This window comes from Branchiostoma floridae, chromosome 4 (assembly GCF_000003815.2).
Source record: "Branchiostoma floridae strain S238N-H82 chromosome 4, Bfl_VNyyK, whole genome shotgun sequence".
NCBI classification, from domain to species: Eukaryota; Metazoa; Chordata; class Leptocardii; order Amphioxiformes; family Branchiostomatidae; genus Branchiostoma; species Branchiostoma floridae.
In genome coordinates this window covers 3,270,850-3,290,426 of record NC_049982.1, presented here as the reverse complement: position 1 = coordinate 3,290,426, position 19,577 = coordinate 3,270,850, and the positions used below count along the sequence as shown (strand labels likewise).

Genomic DNA, 19,577 nt, shown 5'->3' with positions numbered 1-19,577 from the left:
CTGCTCCTTCGCCTTCCTGCTGTACTGGCACATCCACAAATCCTTCACCGACGGCTACTGGCAGGTAAGGATGGCGGAGCCTGCGGAAAATGTACTTGTCGTCCTTCGTAGCTGTAGACCATCGGCCTCATCAGCCACCAGCGAGCATGCTTCAGAAGTGGACAACCCTCCTATATCATCCTCAGGGGGAGGGAGGGGAAGCAGGGGGAGGCGGGTCGAGCAATCAAATTTGCCTCGACTAATCTCCAACCAGATCCACGGTGCGTAATGTATAGTATCAAACCTCCCGTAGGCCGTTTGACTCCCTTAGCCGGCTATACTCCCTGGCCAGCTTTGATACTATCTTGTGGCACCGTAGGATCTACTTGGAAATTAGCCTCGACTGCATTTCCGTTTTAACATTGACCGAAAGGTCCAAAACCTTTGTGAAAACTTTTGGTGTGTCTGTTTGCCGGTGAGTGGATGATTCTGGCCTACTCACAAAGCACTTTGGTGAGGTGGTGAAGTCTGCCGTCTCTGAGTGCTATGATATGCAATCATCTATGTGTCGTTTATTGGAAAAATATTTTGCATGTTTTGGAAACAGAGAAGAAGCATGTGAATCTTATTGTTAACTAGGTATCTACCATTATGCATTTAGCACCGGTGGGCATGGTTGTTCAGTATTGTCCATTACCATTGGTGTAGAACTGGAGCTGGGCGACGTACAACCCTCGTACGTACACCGGGTTCGGCAGCATCGCCACCATCACGGGCACGGGCGGCGGGCGGGGCACCACCACGGGCACCACCGTCACGGGCGGCACGGGCACCGGCGGGAGGGTCACCACGGGCGGGGGCGGCACGGTCACCACAACCACCACCGTGACGGGGGGCACCACAGGCGGCACCACCACCGGCGGCAGGTAGGGCTGCGCTCGTTTCTGTTCATCTATGTAACTAACTCACCTACAGCTATGGCTAGAAGCTGAAATTGGACAAATGGACTGATACATGTCAATGTTACAACTACAGAAACAGTGTCCCACTCATTCCTACATGTAGGCCTTACGACAGAAACAGTTTTCATCTATGCACGCGCATCTGACTCACATCCTGCAGCTGGTGCTTGAAGCTGAAATTGTACAAGTGGACTGATATTGATCTATGTAGCAGTTGTGAGCAGCAAGTTGCTACATGGCCTATAGATTAAGCGCAACAGAAAAGCTACAAAAACAGTGCCCTACCCATTCTTACATGTAGGCCTTCCGTTAACAACGGAGATTAGCAGGCCCGCCGCCTGTACAACTGACGATCCCATCGTGCCGGCCTGCGTTCTGCTCTTCTCGCTGCGTGGGGCAGCCAATCAGAGTCTATCCCTCTTGTTGTCAGAGGCAAAGTTTTCAGCCAATCCCGTTGCCTCGTAACTGTGCGTGGCGACGTGATTGGCTAATGGCTAGCCAGTGCTACCGCAGCGAGAAGGGCAGGGCTTTGTGGGGTCGTGCCCTGATGCACACAAGCGACGGGCCTGTCACGGCTGTATAAAATGTAGATCTCATGTTTGTTGTGTTCTGCATGATGCACACAAGCGACGGGCCTGTCACGGCTGTATGAAATGGATATCTCATGTTTGTTGTGTTCTGCATGATGCACATAAGCAGACTGGACCTGTCACGGCTGTATGAAATGGATATCTCATGTTTGCCCGTTTGTCTGCATGGAAAGGGGTGGAGTGGTGATCTACGACTACACGGAGACGGGCGAGGGCGGGGACCGGCGCACTCCGGACGGAGGGGTGATCACCTACTCCACAGACGACCGCGGCGGCGGCGTGTCCTACACCATCGACGAGCAGGGCATCAAGATCTTCACCACGGCCGACGGACGGCGATACTTCTATGACGAGCAGGTAACTTAGCAACCCCTCATGACGATCAGGTAACCTAGCAACCCCTCATGACGAGCAGGTAACTTAGCAACCTCTCATGACGAGCAGGTAACCTAGCAACCCCTCATGACGAGCAGGTAACTTAACAACCCCTCATGACGAGCAGGTAACTTAGCAACCCCTCATGACGAGCAGGTAACCTAGCAACCCCTCATGACGAGCAGGTAACCTAGCAACCCCTCATGACGAGCAGGTAACTTAGCAACCCCTCATGACGAGCAGGTAACTTAGCAACCCCCCATGACAAGCAGGTAACCTAGCAACCCCTCATGACGAGCAGGTAACCTAGCAACCCCTCATGACGAGCAGGTAACTTAACAACCCCTCATGACGAGCAGGTAACTTAGCAACCCTTCATGACGAGCAGGTAACCTAGCAAGCCCTCATGACGAGCAGGTAACCTAGCAACCCCCCATGACAAGCAGGTAACCTAGCAACCCCTCATGACGAGCAGGTAACTTAGCAACCCCTCATGACGAGCAGGTAACCTAGCAACCCCTCATGACGAGCAGGTAACTTAGCAACCCCTCATGACGAGCAGGTAACTAAGCAACCCCTCATGACAGGCTCATCGGGTAGTTTGACGTACTACTATTAGGGTACAATTAATTTGACCTTTACCTGCTATCCTCTTATGCAAGGCCAGCCGCTGCCATTTCCGTATCGTAAACAGTCGATGCAATTTCTATCGATCGATGACATTTAAAACGGTCGGTGTCGTTTGAAATAGTCGTTGCTATTTGAAACGGTCGATGCAATTAGAAACGGTAATTTCCAAATCGCTGAACGGTCGACGACATATCCGATGGAGCAGGTACAAAAACAAAAAAAAACATTTCAATTACAAATGTAAGACAGCATCATGATAATGCAAAAATTCATATTGTTGTTAGTAAGACACGAACAGTTGCAAAATCATGGTTAGTTATAACATAACCTGTAACAAATTTATTTGTACACAACTACAGAGTTAAACACAGCCGGCGTTTACAAGGTAACTTTGGTTGTGTGTGTACTGAGAACTTTGTTACCCAGTGTCTTAGAGGTTGTGAGGGCCCTGTAGTGGACGCTAATTTATTGATTATGGACAGAGGAATAATTAGTGTTAATTAGTTACCAATTGACGAAAATTAGTTATAGACTGATGAGCGGTCCGCTCTAGTCGTAAATATGACTGAAAGGCACAAGTGGCTGACCGTTTTGCCGCATGAACTACAGGGTAACATCATCTACATAACGACCGCCACGATAACCACCACGGAGCGCTACTACGTCGACTCCGACGGAAACCGGATCTACATCGGGGAAGACGGGCGGCGCTACAGGCAAGACGCCTCCGGAAACCGCATCTACATCACCACGGGAACGGTAAGTAGTCCGGAAATCGTATCTACATCACCACCGGAACGGTAAGTAGTCCGGAAACCGCATCTACATCACCATGGGAACGGTAAGTAGTCCGGAAATCGTATCTAACACGTCACCATGGGAACCGTAAGTGGTCCGGAAACCGTATCTAACACGTCACCATGGGAAAGTCACCATTACGTTATTTTATATCTTGTTAAGCATGTCAAACCTCACTGCTTCAGAATGAAACCTGCTGTTCATTCACCTTTTGTTCCCCCCAGAGTACCACAACTACGGAGCGCTTCATCGTGGACGCGCAGGGCAACCGCATCTACACCGGCGCTGACGGCAGAAGGTGGGTAACTTCGTACACTACTTTTTAAGTTACCCTCTACATATTTCATCTCAAACCTCTGTCGCTTTTTGATTACATCTCAAACCAAGTCGAATGCCATGATAAAACATTTTAATGTTCTTCAACTAAAAGATTTGACAAACCGAGTTTTCGATTGACTAAGTCTTCTTCAGTGGTCTGACGCAATCGCTCAGAACATGTGACTTAATGCGCGTGTGACGTCAGCAATGGGTCAAAGGTTATTAGAGGTCGATACAAATAAAGTAAATGCGGTCGTATAGGAAGTATGATCTACTTGATTCTTCGTTTTACAATACCTTCCAACATACAAAATATTACATATTTATTAACAACTTCACACATACAAACGCACGATCAGACACTCGCACCAGAAAATGTATAGCCTGAGTACCATCCTCCGTAGTAACCGCTGGCTCAATACTTTCGCTTGCTAACATGGTTAATCCGCGGTCAGCAAGCAAAAGTATTGGGCCAGTGGTCACTACAGAGGATGGTACTCAGGCTAATAGATATAACATTGACGAAGGTAATAAACCAATTGCTGTATCCTCATCTTCCAGGTACCGGTACGACGACCAAGGTAACATTATCTACATCACCACCACCGGCGGTGGCACCGTTACAACGACTACAACCGACCGGTACGTCATCGACTCGCAGGGTAACCGGATCTACACGGGTTCGGACGGCAGGCGGTACCGGTACGGGCCGGACGGGAACATCATCTACATCTCCACCACCGGCGGAAGCACCATCGTGAGTACTGGGTTATCATCGTCATCATGGCATCAGAGAATAACTCGACGCCTTTGGTGTATAGATTGTGTTGATTTTTGTTGTCAGCTATAGAATTCCAGATTCAAGCTGTGAAGAGGAGCAGTAATTTGCTTACATCCCATTTTAATTTATTATTGCATCTAAGTTTACACTCCCATCGCTTTTCTTCATCGTGGTCATTTTTAGAACGTCACTAGAAACGTTCGGAAGTATAGTCTCGGTATCTTAGCCAGTTACATTGTTTGCCTGAGCGCCCAACCATCATAAACGTGACTTATGAAACGTGTTATTTGTGAACTGGAGGATTGGGTTGGATGGAGGGAGAGAGCCATGTTCACCCGTGCAACCAGCACGCCCGGATGATGATGATGATGTTATTTGTTCCGTGGTTCGAGATCACTTTCACTCTCCCTTACGCGGCTTAACCTCCCCCCACCCCCCTCCCCCCAGGTGACCAGCACCACGGACACGTACGTGGTAGACGCGGAGGGGAACCGCGTGTACACGGGCGCGGACGGGCGGCGGTACCGCTACGACGCGGGCGGGCAGATCGTCTACATCGTGGTGGGCGAGCGCTTCACCACGGCGGACGGGCGGGCATACACGTACGATAACTCGGGACGGATCGTCTACTACACGGAGGACGGCAGAACCTACAGGTACGTGTGTTTGTACGATGGCCGGTAGGTACACCACGGAGGACGGCCGAACCTACAGGTACGTGTGTTTGTACAGTGACCTGTTAGGCGATCGTACAGAGCTACGGAGTCATTTCAACGACGTTTCAGAAGCTTTTCATTGTCTTGGCGCAGAGCCAGAGGCAGTGCTTCTCTGTGTGATGTTGGACTGCTGAGCCCACTAAGTCATCAAATAAAAAGAGTCCATCACAATGTAAAGAACAACTTTCTCAGACGCCCAGTCCTGGCTTTCGGCATTGTGAACGCACTGTTGTTCCTTAAATGTCTGCCTGTGGCATGTGGAAAAAAAAAACTATGATAAAAAATGTGTGATAAGTTATTGAGTTCCCGCCCCTCCCTGCAGGTACGATGACCAGGGGAACATCCTGTACGTGACGCTGGGCAGCGGCGGGACCTTCACCACCACCACCACCGAGGAGCGCTTCACGGTCGACTCGCAGGTTCGTGTTTACTACCCGCTAATATCGCCTGATGTGCTGCCGATGTGCTGCCATCGGGACAGACGATTTACACGACTTTCTTCACTTCACTCAGGTGTAAATAAGTATCTAGCTTCGCTTAGGCACGTCCCTCGGATAGGACGTTAGATGGCGGTCAGGCGTTTGAAGGGAGCAACAAGTCTGGCACGTCAAAGAACCTACAACACCCATCAAAAAGAGCAGGGGTTTATCCCGATGACAGTGGATCAAATTGATCTGGCAGCTTCTCCTCTTTAGTACAGACCTGGTTTGTTATGTCGGTGTATACAAAACAATACCAGACCACACTAATCAGATCCGTTCTTACGCTCTAATTGGAGAAAGGAAATTGTGACCAAATTTAAACTGGAATACCTCAGACCCTTTCCGTTCCTTCTAGCACAATATGTCTCCAGGATTGGTCCCAAATTTTCAAGGAAAAAGAGAGATATTACGATGTTCATGAAGCGCTATTCTGGACCCTGTTTGGCACATCACTCCGTAATCTCCCTAACCTCTCACCACCGTATTGGGGCTACCGTTGTTATGGCAAGAATCATTGTCTAACGTACTGATACGCTTCCCCGCAGGGTAACCGTGTTGAGGCTACCGTTGCCATGGCAGCAATGGTTGTCTAACGTACTGGTACACTCCCCACAGGGTAACCGTACTGAGACTACCGTTGCCATGGCAGCAATGGCTGTCTAAAGTACTGGTACACTCCCCTACAGGGTAACCGAATCTTCACGACCGCTGACGGGCGGCGCTACACGTACGACTCGGAAGGAAACATCCTGTACTTCACGGACGACGGCCGCGCCTACCGGTACGACAGCGACGGCCAGGTCGTCTACGTCACTTCCGGGGAGGGCCGGACGGTCACCTTCGTCGGTTCCGGCTTTGAGAACAGGTGCGCCATTTTTGTACCTCACCTTTCTCAAACCAAAGCAACTAATCTAATTCTTCATAACTGTCCATTGTTACTTGTATATCTACTACGTTTATACCATGTACTTGCAATTAGCCCTCGGGCACGAACTTGCAAATAAACTTCGTTTATTGACTTATCTGATTGGTCAGGACACTTGATCGTACGTAAGTGTAACTTGAGCCAGGATTCAAAGGTTTCGAAAAAAACGTTTTATACTTATACCGTCCCCCGTCCCGGCTGAGGGCGCGCACGGATGTCATCCATATAAATATAATCGAATTGGCATCGGGTTATTTATTTATTTCATCTTGAGAACTCTTGGATGTCACCTTCAGCATTTTTTGCTGATTTCCGAGGCTACCCATGTAACAACACATAAAGTATTAACCTGTTGTCCCGGCGTTTCCAGGAACGGCGTGGAGGTCGGAGGTCAGCGGTTCCGGATAGACTCTAGCGGGAACGTCGTTGCCCTGGGAGACCAGCCCGCACTCATCATAGCTGGTTAGATCCGCATGCTGCATCCCGTGCACCGGATCTACTTAGAATCAGGCTCGCCCCCGAGGCGTCGCCAAAAACAGCACCCGCCCGTAGTGCACTATATCTGTATATCTACATAAGATTATAGAAACGCAGTTATATAAACTGGACTGTATCATTTGCGAGAGGAATTTGTTCGATTGTGTAGCACCGCTGAACGGCAAAGAGTGTTTCTCTTATTAATTAAATCCTTTATTGGGTAGCTGTTCCTTTTTGTTGCGTTGTAGAATGTTGTGCACGTGTTTATGTGCTAATGAATGTATCAATGATTAAACAAAGCAGACAAAACTTTTTATCACCAGTCAAACATCTAAGGGGGATGTTTGGGGTGCCTTTTACTTAAACAATCAAAAGAGAACATTTGATTCTGGATCAAAGAGAGCCTTGTGTTTCATTTCAACACGCTGGAAGAATTGAATGGCTGAATTACAGCGTGGTAATAATAAGCCGATGCATGGTTTTAAACTACGCATGCGTAACGAGATGCATTGTGGGCGATATGTCAAAGGTGAAGGGTAAAGGGTCACGTATCCTGGGTGTGCAGTGTGACTTTGGCGTGAAGGAATATAATCTGCACCTGTAGCAATGGCATGGAGTTTTATCTTAAGTCGAGTTTTGCATCACAAATGGTTTTAGAAGGTAGTCCGGACCTGAAAGCGCTCAGTTGTTTTTCTAGGCGGCGATGACGAGGTGCTCGCGCCGACGTCAGGTGTAAGACCAACCGAAGAAGACGACGTGAAGTCGAAGGGACGTACTCCAAAAGCGAGCAAGAGACGCCGACACCGGAAACAGGGTGGGAAAAACGGTCGGAAGGAAAGGCGGGAAAATCGGCGAAAGAAAGATGCTCGGAGGAACGGTCGCAAAAATGGCCCGGAAAAACGTGAGAAAACCCGTGATGGGAAAAACAAAATCAAACGCCTGTTGGTTCGGGTCGTACCTGATGTCATAGATCAGTAAAGCAGATAAAAGTTGATGACGACACAGGTTCTTCGATTAGAACGGGAAGCTAGTCGGATTCCGATTGGCCATAGAAACAGGAACCAAACAACCAATCAGGATCAAGAACACAAATATGACATGAAAAGGTTCATATACACCACATGGCGCTTGCGCATAGATGCTTTGATGCGGATGTTGTTTCGGTGTTTACACCGAAATGCTTGGAATGCTGTAATAGATGGGCCTGCCTGTACCGTAATATACGAGCCTGTACTATAATGCTGTATGATACACGGGTGTGTACTGTAATACACGGACCTGTACTCCAATTCACGAGCCTGTACTGTAATTCGCGAGCTTCTTGCTATAATGCTATAATACACGAGCCTGTTACTATAATTCACGAGCCTGTTACTATAATGCTGTAATACACGGGCCTGTACTGTGATACACGAGCCTGTACTGTAATACACGAGCCTGTACTGTAATACACGAGCCTGTACTGTAATACACGAGCCTGTACTGTAATACACGAGCCTGTACTGTAATATACGGGCCTGTACTGTAAAAGTATACACGAGCCTGTACTGTAATACACGAGCCTGTACTGTAATATACGGGCCTGTACTGTAAAAGTATACACGAGCCTGTACTGCCATACGCTAGCCTGTACTGTAATATACGGGCCTGTACTGTAAAAGTATACACGAGCCTGTACTGCCATACGCTAGCCTGTACTGTAATATACGGGCCTGTACTGTAAAAGTATACACGAGCCTGTACTGCCATACGCCAGCCTGTACTGTAATACACGAGCCTTTACTGTAATACACGAGCCTGTACTGTAATACACGAGCCTGTACTGTAATACACGAGCCTGTACTGTAATCCACAAACCTGTACTGTAATACACGAGCCTGTACTGTAATACACGGGCATGTACTGTACTACACGGGCCTGTACTGTAATACACAAGCCTGTACTATAATACACGAGCTTGTATTATAATACACAAGCCTGTAATGCCATACGCCAGCCTGTACTGTAATATACGGGCCTGTACTGTAAAAGTATACACGAGCCTGTACTGTAATACACGAGCCTGTACTGCCATACGCTAGCCTGTACTGTAATGTACGAGCCTGTACTGTAATACACGAGCCTGTACATGAACGTGTGCTTTGTCGTATCGACTAGATTACTCGTAATTAGAGTATGTGTAATCCTAAATGACGTTAAGTTGGTTCTATAATCTTGACATGTATAAATCTAACTGTATTAACATCAGTCCAGTAAATTGGGACTTCGTAAAGGGGTCAAAACACCTGGTAGTTTGTAAGCACTATGACGTATATTCTTAATTTCTTTATTGAACTTATCCATTGTGTTATCTTACTGTGGCGGTTAATTGCCAGTTTAAGCAATTCAATTGTTTGTCAAAGCAAATCCACTCAAATGAAGCATTGCAAATTCCCAACTACAATAAAACTTATATATATATATATATATATATATATATATATATATATATATATATATATTGGCTACTTTTATCATGTCTTGTGATCAGAAAATAAAACGATCGACACCTTTTCTGACGATCTAACCGTACTTACACTTGGAAGACATGTACGTGTATGTAGTATCTTTTCTTCACAGCGTTTATAAACCGGTAAAGCCAACCTAAGCAATATTACAGCGTCAAAGTGGAAATATTCTGAATAAGACAATCTGCATGATATTGACTTCTACTGCACTGTATTCTCACATTTACATCATAGTTTGATACTTTGAGCAGTTAAAAACAGCCCACAGACAAGTCGGACAAGGATATTCCTTATTATTGTACTACCCCCCCCCCCCCCCGAAATAAGGACTTGATCTGGAATCCTTGTGCAACTCATTCCCGCGCTGTTTTTAATGGCTCAATTAATGAAATAATGATGTAAATGTGCTAAAATAGTGCATTAGATGTCAACATTATACAGACTGCCTTATTCAGAATATTTCCACTTTTAACAATGTGATGTTGCTTAGGTTGCCTTTAACGATGAAAGAGCCCAGTCCGTAACAGTACAGACAGCTAGCAGACTGCAGAGCTGCAGGACCATGTAATCTGATCGCCCTGCAGCCGTAAGATGACCTTTGATTCCGATTACATGATTTATAAGCCCCTTTAACGTTCATTACGTCATCTTTCTTAGAATGCAAACGTATATTTTTTTGTTGTCGAAATACTTATTTTAGGTCGACGTGATAATTATGAAGATTCAAAGTTCTTGTACAGAAAATGTTTTAACCTTTAGCCGACATTTCGATGGCTTCTTAATACCTTTCTCAGGGCAATACTGACTGGCTCTACTTTAACCTTTAGCCGACGTTTCGATGACTGCTTAATACCCTCCTCAGGGCAATACTGACTGGTTCTACTTTAACCTTTAGCGGACGTTTCGATGACTGCTTAATACCTTCCTCAGGGCAATACTGACTGGCTCTACTCTAACCTTTAGCCGACGTTTCGATGGCTGCTTAATACCTTCCTCAGGGCAATACTGACTGGTTCTACTTTAACCTTTAGCCGACGTTTCGATGACTGTTTAATACCTTTCTCAGGGCAATACTGACTGGCTCTACTTTAACCTTTAGCCGACGTTTCGATGACTGCTTAATACCTTCCTCAGGGCAATGCTGACTGGCTCTACTCTAACCTTTAGCCGACGTTTCGATGACTGCTTAATACCTTCCTCAGGGCAATACTGACTGGCTCTACTTTAACCTTTAGCCGACGTTTCGATGTCTGCTTTAACAATACCTTCCTCATGGCAATGCTGACTGGCTCTACTCTAACCTTTAGCCGACGTTTCGATACTGACTGGCTCTACTCTAACCTTTAGCCGACGTTTCGATGACTGCTTAACACCTTCCTCATGGCAATACTGACGGGCTCTACTCTAACCTTTAGCCGACGTTTCGATGACTGCTTGATACCTTCCTCAGGGCAATACTGACTGGCTCTACTCTAACCTTTAGCCGACGTTTCGATGGCTGCTTAATACCTTCCTCATGGCAATACTGACTGGCTCTACTTTAACCTTTAGCCGACGTTTCGATGGCTACTTAATACCTTCCTCAGGGCAATGCTGACTGGCTCTACTTTAACCTTTAGCCGACGTTTCGATGGCTGCTTAATACCTTCCTCAGGGCAATACTGACTGGCTCTACTTTAACCTTTAGCCGACGTTTCGATGACTGCTTAATACCTTCCTCAGGGCAATACTGACTGGCTCTACTCTAACCTTTAGCCGACGTTTCGATGACTGCTTAATACCCTCCTCAGGACAATACTGACTGGCTCTACTCTAACCTTTAGCCGACGTTTCGATTACTGCTTAATACATTCCTCATGGCAATGCTGACTGGCTCTACTCTAACCTTTAGCCGACGTTTCGATGACTACTTAATACCTTCCTCAGGGCAATACTGACTGGCTCTACTCTAACCTTTAGCCGACGTTTCGATGACTACTTAATACCTTCCTCAGGGCAATACTGACTGGCTCTACTCTAACCTTTAGCCGACGTTTCGATGACTGCTTAATACCTTCCTCAGGGCAATGCTGACTGGTTCTACTCTAACCTTTAGCCGACGTTTCGATGACTGCTTAATACATTCCTCATGGCAATGCTGACTGGCTCTACTTTAACCTTTAGCCGACGTTTCGATGACTTAATACCTTCCTCAGGGCAACACTGACTGGCTCTACTCTAACCTTTAGCCGACGTTTCGATGACTACTTAATACCTTCCTCAGGGCAATACTGACTGGCTCTACTTTAACCTTTAGCCGACGTTTCGATGACTGCTTAATACATTCCTCATGGCAATACTGACTGGCTCTACTCTAACCTTTAGCCGACGTCTCGATGGCTGCTAATACCTTCCTCATGGCAATACTGACTGGCTCTACTTTAACCTTTAGCCGACGTTTCGATGGCTGTCACCTTCTTCAGGGCAATACTGACTGGCTCTACTCTAACCTTTAGCCGACGTCTCGATGACTGCTTAATACCTTCCTCAGGGCAATACTGACTGGCTCTACTTTAACCTTTAGCCGACGTTTCGATGACTGTCACCTTCCTCAGGACAATACTGACTGGCTCTACTTTAACCTTTAGCCGACGTTTCGATGACTGCTTAATACCTTCCTCAGGGCAATACTGACTGGCTCTACTTTAACCTTTAGCCGACGTTTCGATGGCTGCTTAATACCTTCCTCAGGGCAATACTGACTGGCTCTACTTTAACCTTTAGCCGACGTTTCGATGGCTGTCACCTTCCTCAGGGCAATGCTGACTGGCTCTACTTTGCGTTGCCGCTAGGCGTCGCTGTTACCGTGCATGTGAAGAATGTGGTTTTACCCCACGTGACCTGTCTGGGGCACCTGATTGGCCCATTCACCTATACACCACAGTAAAAGCTGTAAGTCTGTAACCCAAAACGCATGAGTGGCTCCATGAGCCTTGTTTTGTGGTGAACGTCAAGTAAATAAAGAAAAATTGGACACGAGAGTTACATTCACACCCTGGACCGTGACCACATGGGAGGGGCAGGACTCAGGATGAACACTTTGGTGACGAGTAACTTTTATTTTACTGGGTTTTGTTTGTATATTCATTGTATATCGTCCAGCTACCAGCTGCAGGGAAGCCCTTTATAATAGCCTCTGGCTAGTCCAATGGGTGCCCCTGGCTACATATGTCTTATACAGTGGGGTAAATCACATCAAAGCAAATACTGTAAATGCAGAAATGTTCGTGGTGGATTAATGTTCGCGGTTTTCGCGGTGACCACTTCACCGCGAATTTAAAACCACCGCGAACATTTTTCTACTATGATATTAATTAGATTGCAGCCTATGGTGTTACCGCGAACTTAAATCCACCGCGAAAAGTCCCTTTTCCCGTTACCGCGAAATTAAATCCCCGCGAACTTAAAAACATTTACAGTACCCTTTCCCAGGAGATTCCTTGTCGTTCCGTCTGGGACCGGTAGGTGGCGACTTTTATTCTCCAAGTAGAGGTTTATGACAGGGGCAAGTAATGCTGGTCCATTACCCCCGAAAAGTGTGCAAGGAAAATAGCTGAACACACAATGTTCTTTGTTCTTTTTCCCCCCCCCCCCCCCCCCCCCCCCCCCCCCATTTTAGAAGTAGAGCATAACAGTCATTGAACTGCGGAGAAATTTATATATATATTGGACGCTACCATCCTGTCAGGGGTGTACAGCCCGATTTGGGACGCTACCATCCTGTCAGGGGTGTACAGCCCGATTTGGGACGCTACCATCCTGTCAGGGGTGTACTGTACAGCCAGCGTCTGGACGCTACCATCCTGTCAGGGGTGTACAGCCAGCGTTTGGACGCTACCATCCTGTCAGGGGTGTACAGCCTGCGAGCCCGCTGGTACTTGACCTCTAGCTCCCCCCTGAAGGGCGCCGTGCAGTCACCCCCGGCAGTAATCAGAAGTGCATGTCGGCGTCCGACGCTAAGGCGGTCGGTGATACTTCTCTCTGCTGTAGACATACCTGCGTCTGTTCCTGCCTACCGGGCTGACGTCTCTCAGGTGAGCAGTAAGTGTTTCTTATAATCTCACTTAAACTTTAAAGAGACCTGCTTAAGTGCCCTAAAGGAACGGTGATGAGATCTTGAAGCGTAGCGTTGTCTCTCCATCTTGGCGGGGTGTTATTCTGTGTGTCTATTTCCCGTTGGGTTAGCTCTGCCCTCCTCAAAGCTGGAGAATTCCCGAAACGTTCACTCCGGATAAGCATCGTCCATCTATCATTGATCATCCTTCTCGTCATCTGTCGTCCTGTTCCCGTCCTGTTTACATGCTGTTCCCGTGTTGTTTATGTGCGATAATCACCCGTCAGAACCTGCTGTTGTGCCGATGTTTGAGTTGATCTAACCTGGGGTTAAGAACACAAATGTGCCGACGGGCGCTCGGGGGCGGCGTTCGTCCCCAGACGTCGGGCTCTCGTTTCTTAAAGTCTCTCCGCCACGTCTTAGGAATGTCACCCGCGCGATGGTGGGTACAGGTTTGTTCCTTCATCCCCGTCTTCTGAGGTGTCGGCAGAGGAGATGCTATCGGTGGTCTGCTGAACCCGGTCAGGGGAAATATGTGTCCCGACCGTGACGCCGCGCTGATGCGGAACTGTCATCATTCACATGGCGGCCCGGGCAGCGCAAATTTCCGCTTCCCAGCTCATATCAGCCATGAAAGGAGTAAATGTCACTTTTGGTCGCAGTTGGATTTTCGAAACGGAAACAGATTTGCTATCCCGATGATTTGGTAGCCTCTACCAAACTGACTACGCTGGCTGCAGGGGCAGTAAATTGCCGGTGGAGTTTTTCCATCATAGGTTTGACTGGCCGCCCGGAGGGGGAAACGTTACCCTCCGGCAGTACTCACTCTCCTGAACAATTATTCCCCTTGTTGCCGAACCTGACGATCCATACCTCCGTAGGAAGGCCTGTTGCCTAATTTGACTAGTCTCTACCAGACTCCGGATCGCTGGAAAAATCGTAGAAATGGAACAAATCAGAGGAGTAAGCCGGCCAGAGGAATATATAACCGGCCAGGGAACAGCACGCGAGCTGTTCCCTGGCCGGTTATATTCCTCTCTATTTGTTCCATTTCTACGATTTTCCAGTGATCCGGAGTCTGGTAGAGACTATAATTTGACTGTCCGTATTCAGTAGAACAGAAGGCTAGGTCGGGTGCAGCGCTGCTTTTCGATTCCAAGAGGAACTCATTAGCGACGAAAGGAGAAATGCCACTTCAGCTCAAAGTTGAGTTTCAAAATAGAAACAACTTGTTAAAATGTCGCCGACCTGCGGAGTAGGGGCCGCCCGGCGCTCTGGGTCGGGCTAGGGTTACGTCTCTTCCCGTGCACGCGTGAGCCGGTAAAAACTGTTACATACGCTCAGTCGCGAACCGAGAATATGATACTACGAATTATTGCATTGTCTCGGTCACGGTCATGCTAGGAGACAAGTTTTATGGTCACACTGTGATATCGAAGGGCTAGCTGTGTGTGTGTGCAGGTTGCTAGTTGTGGATAGAAGAGTGACGTGGTGTGACAGATCGCGGGAGTGAATGTTGAGTTTGGGGGCCATCTAACATGGTGTAACAGATAGCGGGAGTGAATGTTGAGTTTGGGGGGCCATCTGACATGGTGTGACAGATCGCGGGAGTGAATGTTGAGTTTGGGGGCCATCTGACATGGTGTAACAGATAGCGGGAGTGAATGTTGAGTTTGGGGGGCCATCTGACATGGTGTGACAGATCGCGGGAGTGAATGTTGAGTTTGGGAGCCATCTGACCCTGCCTGCCGCAAATAGAGCCCTGATGGTGCCGTCTGTGTGTTAATGTGTGTTAGGGGAGACTCGGGCAGGAGGGTGAACGTCTCGGGAAAACACGAGCGGCTGGGTTCAGAGGAAGGGCGGATTTACAGCCAAACGTGGAGTTCATGGGCAGGGCGGATTTAAGGTCTCACTGCACTTGCGTCAAGCTTGCGTCACTGCGGGGTTCGTTCACTGCGTCACTGTTTTAGGTATTTTCTCCGATTTTTTTAGAATTTAGATATTGCGTGATACGTAAAAGTATGACTCACCTTGAACCTTGAACGTGGACATCTCTGGGATGCCTTCACAGGTCGCATGCAATGGATCCTTCTTCTCCACTCAGACTTGTCTTGTATGACTCAGAAGACGACAAAATACACAAAAAGTAAGAAAATTCGATCTTTATCTCTGAAATTCGTTGAGTAGCTTGCGAACCCCGCATTGGCGCCAGCGTGGCGTAAGTGCAGTGAGAGGGCACCTTTACCGCCAAACGTGGAAACAACGTGAACGGCGCGAAGTTGATTTAAAACTTGTGCGTGGAAAATGTCGCGATATGTTTGTCATTAGCATAATTTATGAATATCTAATTATAAATGTTTAACTAAGATGTGTTAGATATTAAAGATATATGAAAAGAAGTTAAGTTTAGCAAGAAAATCTTTAAATCCCATTGTTTAAACCAAAATTAGTGATTTTTGTAAAATTTGCCTTTCAGAAAACCGTTGCCATGGCAACGCGAAAAATCATAAACTTACTCAATTTTTTTAAATTGTTGCCAACAATATTTTAGGAAAACTCGCTAAGTTTGGTTGTTCTAGCACAAGCTGTTTGGGAGCTATAGGAGGTCAAAGTTGGCGCAGGCACTTTTAGCCCCCCCCCCCCCCCCCCCAGTCTGGATAGGGTTAAGAGAAAAAATAAAAATAAAATAAAATAAACGCTATTGAACTTGGGAATGAACACAATACAACAATTTGTAACTTAAAGCCCGTAGGTACATTGCAAGGGCACAGACAGGCACAATAAGGCAACAGCAAGTACATTTTATGGATGACACTGCAGACGGCAAAAATAGTGAGATAGGGCGAAAAAAAAACAAGATGGGTAAAAAAACAAGATGACTAAATTTTCCAAATATACGCACTATAAACGTAAAAAAAGAATTCAAGCGACGAAACATGGTATCACAGCCTACAAGGCATTCATTCCTGTATTTAAGACGTGAACTAGTGTAAGGTGACACTAGTGTGGTAGACTGGTATCATTTACCAACATGGTAACAACACTCAGGCTTCCATATTTGGGCCACTTTTACAACTATCTAACTAAATTTTTAGTTTCACTTCTATAACTACAGTCATGGCTACCTGGCTAGTGTCACTTTTACAAGTACAGCCATTAGCCTACAGCACAACATATTTGCCCGTTTTGGTACTTTCTCGTCATGTTGACCATCTCCGACGAAAAAAACCTTGTTTTTTTTTCCCCTGAAATCAGGCGAAAATTAATGCACGCGCTGATGTCATCCATAGAATTCACTTGCTGTGGCCTAACGTAAAAACAAAACCTTACGATAATGTCTATTATATTGATCAATCTGGTATTTCTACGTACATTATATGGGGACGTCTTCATTGGAGTTTATGTTTTATGAGTTTTACAGTAAACATGTGATGTGTTGGACAGGATGTCTTCTAGATGGTGAAATCTGCTGGAAATTGTAATGATTGTTTCGGAAAGCTTGTTTCTTTCAGGTGGCTAATGAGAGAATTTCCATCTTTCACTGCATCCGTTGCACAATGAATGAATGAAGACCTTTATTGTACATACATACCCACTGGGTTCAGTACAGGTCACAACAAACGATACAACATGATACAATGAATCTACACTACTCAAGAATCGTATTCTACTGCGTACATTCGGCTTCTTCTCGTTTCTTTGTGATATTGAAAATGTAAGAACAGATATGCTTTATAAATATACATGTAACAAAATAATAAATATACATGCAACAAAATAAGAGCGTGCGGAGCTCGGAAACCCCGAACGTGTAGGTGGGATTAGGGCAGAAGTTAACACATACCGGGCGGTCACGATACGACGCTGGGGACATGCGGATATGCCGACAGGGAACGGCTGGCCTGAGAAACACTTCTGTAATAATAAGATTTGCCTTTTCAATTAGAAGAAAACGTATCAATAATATGCCAGCTGTGTTGGAATGAGGAAGAAAACGCTGATGCGGCGTGATGGATATAGTAGAGGGTCACTGACCGCTCTCTAACTCTCAGCTGTAGTATTGTACACCTGTCACAGCGTGGAACCAGGTAGGTAGGTAGGTAGGTACACCTGTCACAGCGTGGGACAGTAACGTTATAACGGCCAGATTTACGTGAGGGTCACTGACCGCTCTCTGACTCCCAGTTGTAGTATTGTACACCTGCCTGTCACAGCGTGGAACCAGGTAGGTAGGTAGGTAGGTACAGCTGTCACAGCGTGGGACAGTAACGTTATAACGGCCAGATTTACGTGAGGGTCACTGACGCGATGCATAGTAGAGGGTCATTAACCGCTCTCTGACTCCCAGTTGTAGTAGTGTACACCTGTCACAGCGTGGGACAGTAACGTTATAACGGTCAGATTTACGTGAGGGTCCACCGGTATTTACGGCGGCCTAGCGTGCCGCCTCCAAGCGAACCGCGTCCGCCGTGCGCTCGGAGGCCCCCCGAGGAAAGTTTCTCCCCCGTGTAGGTAGGTAGGTAGGAACACTTGTCACAGCGTGGGACAGTAACGTTATAACGGCCAGATTTACACCCGGGTCCGCCGGTGTTTACACCGAGAGGACTGCGGCCTAGCGTGCCGCCTCCAAGCGAACCGCGTCCGCCGTGCGCTCGGAGACTCCCCGAGGAAAGTTTCTCCCCCGTGTAGGTAGGTAGGTACACCTGTCACAGCGTGGGACCATAACGGCCAGATTTACACCCGGGGTCCGCCGGTGTTTACGCGGAGAGGACTGCGGCCTAGCGTGCCGCCTCCAAGCGAACCGCGTCCGCCGTGCGGTCGGAGGCCCCCCGAGGAAAGTTTCTCCCCCGTGCTGTTTAGTCTGTGTCTTCTCTGCATGCAGGGAACATGACATTGTCACTTCTCCAGGTCAGAAACAGACAAGCGTTTTATACACAGGTACGGGGAGTCTATTCGAGACTCGCTAAAGTGCATGGCGACGCTGTATATCAAGTAAGGAAAAAAATACTGGATCTAGCTGAAGAACTAAAAGAGTAAAAGAGATAGAAATATAGATATCAGATTATAAGTAAAGAACCTTGAATAAAACAGATACTAACATATGATGTGTACATAGTCCTAGTGGGGCCTATTGGAAAGGAAAGTTTGGTGGGTTCTTGGACAGTGGTTGCTATGGTGATGTTGTTACGTACCTTTGGTTCTGACGCCCATTCACCCCTTGTCCAGGCGTACGACATCTGTTTATATCAGTCTTTCATCGTTAGTCGACTTTGTTTGTGTGCACTAAAGGGGACTGTCAGTCATTCTATCTCTTCAGTACTTCAATAAACAAACACAAGATGCGAGAACAACAGATAACATGTTGGCTCGAGAAAAACTACGAGCACATCTACGAGTTTCCTCCGACTTCGGTCGCGAGATGGGTTCAAGATGTGACGATGCTTCCGTCTCAGCTGAACAACAGGAGCCGTTTGACGAGAAATACTCCCCAGGCGAGGTAAATATTGTGAAAGCTGCCGCTTGTGTAATCACTGTGGAAGGACCACGTGGGAACGATCCACGCAGTCCACGAGACTCCACTTCTCTAGTCTCTACAGGACTGTCAACTACGCTGGCTATTATAGGGGGAATAGTTTGCCAGGAGAGTTTTGCTACCTGCAGAGGATCCGGAGTTGGCCTGCCAAGCAGGGGAAACACGTACCTAAGCGTGGACAGACTCCTTTAGCTAATTTCCCGATTTTTTTCGGCATCCTACGATCCCCATACCCCCGTAAGAAGGCCTGGTGGAGGCTACGATCCCCATGTAGTAGTGTTTTGCTCACAAGCGTATATTGGCCCAAGAACGAAGACAGGGAGTCGGGACATGACATATCACAGTTGAGAACAAGGCAAGGAAGTCGTCATCTCAGATGTCTTACAGCCCTAGGGCAGTGTCTACTGTGTA

The 19,577-nt window shown here is 47.1% G+C and overlaps 1 protein-coding gene and 2 long non-coding RNA genes across 3 annotated transcripts in view; 2 read left to right on the top strand and 1 right to left on the bottom strand.

The window, feature by feature from the left end:
- The window catches only part of LOC118413013, a 711,153-nt gene that overhangs the window by 389,405 nt on the left and 302,171 nt on the right, over positions 1-19,577 (bottom strand). The window lies entirely within an intron of this gene.
- LOC118414515 overlaps positions 1-19,577 on the top strand; it is a 660,232-nt gene that overhangs the window by 377,891 nt on the left and 262,764 nt on the right. The gene's annotated exons all lie outside the window — the stretch shown is intronic.
- Positions 5,124-6,359, top strand: LOC118414512. Its single transcript, XR_004830982.1, has 3 exons — positions 5,124-5,147; positions 5,472-5,568; positions 6,318-6,359. It is a non-coding gene; the product is annotated as an uncharacterized LOC118414512 (long non-coding RNA).